Source organism: Choloepus didactylus, chromosome 14 (assembly GCF_015220235.1).
Source record: "Choloepus didactylus isolate mChoDid1 chromosome 14, mChoDid1.pri, whole genome shotgun sequence".
Lineage (NCBI taxonomy): Eukaryota > Metazoa > Chordata > Mammalia > Pilosa > Megalonychidae > Choloepus > Choloepus didactylus.
Window position 1 is genome coordinate 36,472,180 of NC_051320.1, and position 8,526 is coordinate 36,480,705.

Genomic DNA, 8,526 nt, shown 5'->3' on the forward strand with positions numbered 1-8,526 from the left:
TGTTCAGAATTTTCTCCCCAGCTCCTATGATTTGTTTAAATTCTCTCCCTCACGCAGTGACCCCTTTTCCTTACACTTTTCAGTGCTGGGACCTGTCCTGTCTTACAGAAGCTACTCCTCCATCCTCCCCTTTTTTTTCTGTTGAGGTTTTTCTGCCTCCAGTTTCTTCCCTGTTAGGGTATCCTGCCCTGGGGACCCAGATGGGGTCAATCCACATAGATGGGTTAATCCAGACAAGTCTGTTTAATGCTTGGGTGGTCTAGCTAGCAGAGGCTAGATTGAGCATGTGGGCCTTTTGCCAACAGTGCTGTTGCAGTCTTTTTTTTTTTTTTTTTACCCCGTGGGAGCCCTTTTGTATGTGGCACTCCTCAGAGGCTTCTGTTCTGCCTGGGTCTCTGTGGATTTGGGTCCCTGTGGCTGGGACAGGGAGTGGCTCTATGGTCTGCACCTGCAGTAGGTGGAACCCAGGCCAGGCTGCCTCTGCGTGACTCCCAAGCTGCATGGGACTGGGTGAGGGGCAGGGGTCCAGACTGGTTGGCCCAGGAAAAAAAAAAATCTACCTGATCTTGTAGAATGTGTTTATTTTTCTTTGATTGAGCATTTGTGGAGTCATTCTCCATTCTCTGTCATCCTCCGGAGTTCCAACCAAATGGAATTTGCCCTTTTATTGCTTCTGAGGGGATGGTTTTGTAGGGGTTATCTTACATTGCCATGTTGATGACATCATTCCTGTCCCCTATTCCTGGGTCACCCACTTGGATTTTGATAACAGCTTGAGACCTCAACTGGGATGGTGGCATAGAGATGTTGGTAATTCTCTAAAGCAGCTTTTTAACACCAAATTTTCAAGTACTTGCCACCTAAATCATTAAAACTATTCTTTTAGCTTATTTCAGAGAATGACAATTGTAGGGATTGGATCAGCCCCCAACAGTACTAGTTCACCGCCATAATCCTCATTTATAAGAAAGGAAATCTGAAGAAATTATTTCCTTAAGACAGTAGGTGAACAACTAGAGTTTTATAGATGTAGCCATGATTTTTCCTTCATTTGTACTCTTAAGTTTCCCTCCTTTTTAGATTTTAGTATTTCTTAGGCTTAAGGATGATTTTTATTAGAACCCTACGTTAGACTGAAGAGCGTCTCCTGGAGCCAATATTCATTCTAAACTTTTGCCCTATTTCTGCCTCTGAAGGTAACTGGTTCTTTGGTACCCTAGTCTGTATTTGCTGGTCCTTCTAAAGTACTACTGATAACATATACCACCCTCAAACCATGAGCTCCCATTTCATTCTGTGGACTCTTTCTGTATGATCAGACATTCAACAGCTATAGATTGAGTACCTATTTGTGAGAAAATGGTTAGGCCCTGTGATGGCTGATGAATGGAATAGGAAAAGATACAAATTAGGCAAGCAGGGTACTTAGCTGAAACGAAAGGAACTTTTTGATATTTTAAAAAGCAGGGGAGTCAAGTGGGATAACTGCAAACATAAAATGGCACAACTTGTTATAAGGTTTTTGGGAAAAGATTTTTTGTCCCTTAATTTTTGCATGGGCTTAATGTTTTTGTCTTAACAAAAAAAGATGTTAATCATTTTTATCTTTTTCTGGAGTAAGAAATTTATTTTCTAGATACCTCCTATTTCTCTGGTATATTGGACACAACTATGTACTATTAGAAAAGCTTTTCTTTTCTCAGAAGACTTAAGTATGTATCTGGGAAACTGACACCTTAATAGAATCTACCTACTATTTTGGAGCCCTAGATGATGAAGAGGCTTTGATCTAGAGGAGTCTCCCTTTCCAATAAAACAGTTGAGTAAAATTGCAGGTACTGGGAGTTAATGTTCATTCAATGTTTTTCTTTTGTAGCAGAAGAAACATCATTTCTCAAAGGATGAAATCGTAAGCTTCTGTTATTTTCAAGGAAAGCATTAACCTAAGTATCTTTACTCAGTTTTAATGCACCTCTTTCTTTAAAGTATAGCATAATTACACCCCACAAAATTACATCTCTTAATATCAAACATCCAGGGTTCAAATTTCCAATTGTCTCATTCATGTTTGTGTGTGTGTGTGTGTGTCTGTTTGTATTTTACAGTTTGCTTTTTAGGTCAGGATTCCAAAAATCCATTGTAGGGGTCAGCAAATGCTTTCTATAAAGGGTCAGATAGTAGATATTTTTGGCTCTGTGAACCGTACGGTCTCTGTCAAAACTATTTGACTCTGCCATTATAGCACAAAAGCAGCCATAGACAATATGTAAATGAATGAGCAGGACTAGGCTCCAATAAAACTTTAGTTTCCCATTCTCTCTCTCTTTCTTAATCCTTCCAATACATTTATTGAAGAATGATGTGCCTTCCTAACTTCAATAAATTATTTCCTTTCCAGAATTACAAGTCTGGAGTACCAATGACCCTTACTTTTTGGTGGCACCATTTTAGCTTAGAAGGATCAAAACCTCATCTCAGCTCTAACTAAACAATAAGAGTTAAACAGAATTTCACTTATACACGGCATCCCAGTACACAAGGTGTTTCTCCCCATTTTATAACCTGTTTCCTACATGAGAAAAATAAGGAATACATTAGATTCAGAAATGCATTCAGAGTTCATAAGAGGAGACTTTAACTTGCTGATAAAGATTTCTGCCTTTAGATCAGTCTTTAATCTTCATTGAGTACTAGAACTTTCCATAACCTTTAGGAAGTAAACTATTTGGGAATCTTTCATTAATACCTACATTCATAAAAGATGTCAATAAATTAGTCTTGTCTGTCATCTTGCATAGCTTGAAAATGCTAAGTTTGTGGATTAATTCAGCCAAAATATCTAACCTGGAAAATTCGTTTCATCAAGTCCCTGAGATAAGTTCCCAAACCTAAAGGACTTATGAAAGTGAACCAGTAATATTGATGTCATTGTTTTCAACCCACTGATTGTAACCCCTGTTGAAGACAATCATGTGCTTTTTGTGTTGCCCAGGCATTTGCAATAGAAGGTTTTCAATAAGTATATATCAAATGAACCAAACCCTGAGCACAATTCTATCTAGTCAGAAGATTTCTTTTAAACACAATTTCGACATGGATCTAAAATAGTTCCAAGAGGGTTTTTCTTAATATTAAAGTTAAAATTAATCAGGACAGGTGGTTTGCCTAAGGGATTTTTAAAAATTTTATTCCTTTTCCTGTCTAAAGAGATCCCATCAGAAGTATCAAATATAATCAGAAAGGAGATATGGTAGAACTCTGAGAAAAACAGTCACTTAAGAATATGGCATTTGTTAAAAAAAAAAAAGTATTTGTTTAAATAACACCATGCTTGTAATTTAATGCACAAAGGCTTTTCGATCATAATGCTAAAGTGGGTCATGGTTCTTTGGTTTCTTTTAGCCCTCAGGGGTCTTTAGATTTGCTCTCTGTATGGAGTTTCACATGGGCTGATAGTGCATGGCATTCTTACCTTTAGACAAATGATGACCTTGATTTTTCTGAATATATTTAGTGTGCCCACATGTTAACACATTATTCGATGAGAAGCATCTAGCTGATTTTATCATGGTACATCAACATGTGTGTGGCTGGTAACTATAATAGACTAATAGAATCTTTGCCCGGCCTCTGCTTGGGCTCCAGAAATGTCCACCTTCAGCTCAGTACTTAAGTAGGTCATATTAGCTTGGGATCCCTCTATTAGTTCTTCCCTAATCTGAGAAGTTGAAACCTGCCTCTTTAAAACTTCCACCCACTGATCCCTACTCCATCTCCCAACATAGAAATTGGTAAAAGGGGGTAAGATATGCTGTATTTGAAGAGTGCTTAGGATGTTAAATTCTTTGCATGCCTCATAAACAACAGTCTTTGAATAAACAGTATTCTAGGTTTTCCTTCTAATATCAGAAACCCATGCTATTCATCCTTTTCTACTTTAATCTTTCACTCTTCATTTTAAGCCTAGAATTGTATATTTAATATGAAAACCCGATGTCCAAGAGATTGTTAAATTAAAAGTATCTAGACTTATTTCTTGTAAACTAGAATATTAATTTGCTGGCACTGGTATAATATTTATCTTGGAGGTGTAAGTTTTTTTTTTTTTAATGTTATTATGCTAACAACACAATTTCCCATTTTAACCATTTTTTTTAAATTTTTTTACTGGGGTAACATACACAACATAACATTTCCCATTTTAACCACTGTCAGGTTTACAATTCAGTGGTGTTGATAACATTCCCAACTCCAAACAGAAACTTGAAGTTTGATATCAAAATTTAAATGTTGCTTAACCCCAGGCTTTCAAGAATTTCATAAATGATTTCTTAATACAGTATAATTTTATCATTTATAAATTTAATGATTCAACTTATTTTAGAAAATATATTACAGGGAAGGTGAGAATTAATTTTTCTTTAATTGTGTTTTAGACATATTCTAAAAGAACTGAGAAATTAAAAAAATTTTATTATTGATTTCTTGAAAAAGTCGAGTCATCCCTCCCCATAAGCAGCAGGATAGATTTATAATTATGGCTTCTTTGTTGTTTTTACATTATTTTGAAAAAGACGATGAGTATAGGCTAAATGCATCTGTGTCACTATGATGAAAGAATGAAAATATTGTCCTTACTAGGTAACTCATTTAAGTCCTAAGAGTTATTGAATGCTCGTTAGCATTGTATTTTTTTCCTCAAAGTTTGAACTTTTAAAAATATCTGGTGAAATTTAGTCACCAAAAACACATTATGTAAGATTTATTGCATGCTGTTTGAAAGTTACTGCCCTAGCTTTCCTCTGTCTCAGAACAAAATCCAAGAATACAAGAGAACTGAGATCCTAGGACAATTTGCCTGTGTAGGTGATGATTTCATTGCCATTTTCTGCAATTTATGGACATGAGAGAAAAAGAATTTCTTTTACTCTTTAAATATTTTCACTCTGACATCATGCCAATTTGTTAAAAATTTTTATGTTAATGTAAGCAGTTTCTTTACAGTAATCATGACTCTAATCTAGACCTCAAAGTGGCCATATTTGGAAACTAGGTGCAGGAGATGCAAACACATAATACTTTTTGCAAGCAGAAAGTGAATAAATATATATTAGCTGGTTTGCCTCTCGAAAAGTTCATTTTCTGCATATATGGTGGATGTGACGAAAAATCAGACGTGAGAATTTTTCCAATTTTAATATATCATACTGTCACTAATGTCTGGATTTTTAATAGCGTCTTTTTTCTTATAGTCCCACCTTTATTAACATAATTTATTATTGGAAGTCATTAATGAAAGGCAGAATCTGGCCTTTTTATGTATCCTAAAATGGAGACTGTCAGTTTTTTTAGCTACATGCACATACAGAAAGCAAAACTTATCCTGCCATTAAAGAAAAATTTTAAGCAATAGAAATTAAAGATGAATGTATTATGTAATTAAGCCCCGCCATAATTTAAGTATGTTTAAAGTATTTTCATTGTGGGATTAATAATTATAATATGGTATATAGTAAAGGTCTTTATATTTCAGTTTCAGAATTGAAAACCTTCCAAGGCTTCTGAGAGGTAACAGTTATAGCTTAATAATGTGGCTCTCATTCACGAGCATTAGAGAGGGAAAGTTTGAAAGTCTCATGGGGCACAATATACTAAAGAGGATTCCTCAGGCAAAAGTTTCCACAATTGGTAGATGTAACTTAGAAAAGGTGTCAGTATAAACTGCAGAGTTTCATATGAACTGGCTTTACTTGTTTGAGCAGGTAAACTTGGTGAATAATTAAACACTATTGTTACTTAGATCATGTGTATTTCCTTGGCTCTATAAGAGGCTTTTGTTCTTTCTGTAGTAAACAGTGACTTAAATTGATGTATATGCATTTCTATTCTACAATGACTAATTAGCCTAAGCTATTTGAATACACCAAGGTATTTCTCTTTTTAAGTCCATCCTTCAATAATATTCAATTTTTATAAATAATTTAAATTACTTATATTGTGAGTTATTTATATTGAGAGTAAATGCACTGTTTGGGCATTTTCATTCCCATCTTTGTGTTTGTGCTCTGGGTGTTCCACACAGTCTCCGTCTTCATCTGTCTGAAAATGAGTTGCTACTTGAGCCCCTTGCACCCCCCCTCATCTGATCATTGGCTAACATTTGGGAATCATTTTCTCTGGCTGAGTTCTTTCAACTAAATCTAACCATATTTTAGACATAAAGACACATCTAAGGGTCTACTTTATCCTCAAGCTAACCCAAAGAGAATTCTAATCCTAGTTTATTTGCCCAAAAATAATTTTGGTTTTAGAATTTTTATTCTAATGAGAACCACATAAATTTACTGCCCGGTTTTGGATACCTTTCTTTCAAGAACAGTTTCTTCATGGTGTAATTTTCTCTGACTCAAATTTGGCCATTTTGCCCTGACTATGACCTTTCTTATTTAAGCCTAACTGGCTAACAAATGCAGAGCAAACCTCAAAAGAGGAGCATTGTTTTCACTTCTTCAGGGATTTTCAAACCGTGCTGTACGGAGTCCTAGGGGTTCTTTGAAGATGCCTTCCTGGGCTATCTGGGCATGGGGTTAGTTGGAGCAGAGGAGGTGGGGCCCCGGCCTTCAGGCCAAACTTAATTACGACAACTTCACTTTTATTGTCCAGTGTTTTAAAAAAATAAAAAATTAACCACTGACAATTTTAAAACATTTACAGATGATAGTATTAATAATGGTAGCTTTGTTTATAGAGTGTTTATGTGCCAGGCCCTGCTTTAAATACTTTCAAACATGAACCCATAAAAAAAGAAAAAAGAAAAACAAACAAACCCACAATCGGTAAGGTAAGTACTTTCATTATCCCTGTTTTACAAATCAGGTAACTAAGGCTTAAGGAGGTTAAGTAATTTGCCGAAATAATTTGTCTGTAGCTACCAAGCTATGGATTTGGGACTCAAAACTGGGTGACAGTTAAGGTCCTCGTTCAAGCCAGGAATGGCAAATAAAGGTAAATGTGCTACAACTCTGCGCCTTCTCCCCTGAAGCAGATAGTGCTAGCTGACTACAACAGTGGTGGGGTCACTGGCTCAGCCCTAGACGCCTTCCCAACAAGGTGCTATGGGCAGTCACTGCTGACCTGTTGGTGTTGACATGCAAGATAAAACCTGTTCATTCCTTACTTTAAGGTCCGATATTTGTAACTCCACACTCCTGACTAGGAAACCACCCTGACAACTCCAAAAGTGTTGCCAACTGTTTGTTTTGATACTGTCAGTATAAAACACCAAATTATCTTTGATCCTATAAGTAATTCTGCATCCCTACCTATGTCATACTCATTTCTGCCAACCTCTAGAGTTTTGTTTCTGTATTTATATCTTTGTAATTTGTATAAATTGATAATTACAAACACTATACAATCCTCACAATCAAGATAGGAATTTTAAGCTTTTCTTTGGGTGCCTAATGGAATAAATATTTTAGAGATGGGGTGGAGGTAGTGAGGGAGAGGGTGGAGAACTAAGGCTTGGGATAAGTTAGCCAGTTTCTGTATTGTAGAGAATTCAGTGGTTTGACTACCCTCCACTATTTCCACTACCAGCCTACCCAAGCCCAGGAATGTCGTCGCCACAGGGCTGGGTGAATGCCCAAACATTTAAAAAGGAAACACACACACCCAACCCCCAGCTGATTCTTCAACTCAACTGCTCTGGCTTGCCAGGACATAACCAGTAGTTCCTGTGCTGGGCACATTCTTACCAGGGAAAGCTGGGTGCAATTAAAGTTTTTCCTGTTAGGTGCAAGACTGTTTAAATGACTCATAGTAGTTCCTGCTCAAGACACGTCAGAGGCCCAAGGCTATATTTAGGAACTTGCTATGAAATTATTTGTCAGTTCCAACCAATTTTTCCGATACAATACACATCGAGAGTTAGTAGCAGTAATTTTTTTATTTTAAATACATGAAAAACTCTTAAGTAATTTTGTTGTCATAAAATGGTATTGAAATCTAGACATCCTTTCTTCTGTGAAATGATTTAGCATTCATTCAGCATACACATTACTATATTGGAATTATCTTTATATGGCAGCTATTATGGAACACATTAAGTCCTTGTTCATAAAAATGTTTCACTATGTTTTAAAATGTTCTCTATGAATAAAAAGTTTCTTCCTAAGACCTGTTTCTGATGTATTCTCTTTCAAATGATTTGTAAAGTTAGACATTGGTGGGCAGTGCTGAGGGGAATGTAAGCATATTGGTTGGGTCCGATAATACTAGGATAGTGCCTCTAACTAGGAAATTCTTTGAAAACAGTTTAAAGAACCACCTCCTGCTGATGAAGGTCTCGGAAAGTTCTGTGGTTCCAGAGTACAGGTCAGCTCCACATGCCTCTTTTCTCCTGACTTTTGCTTGTGTCAAATGAGAGAAAACATCTATTCCTAGCTGATCAGGGCTTGCTAAAAAAGACAACTAAAGCCATAGGTTCAACCACATGAGTCTTGATTAGGAGCAGTAGACCACGTG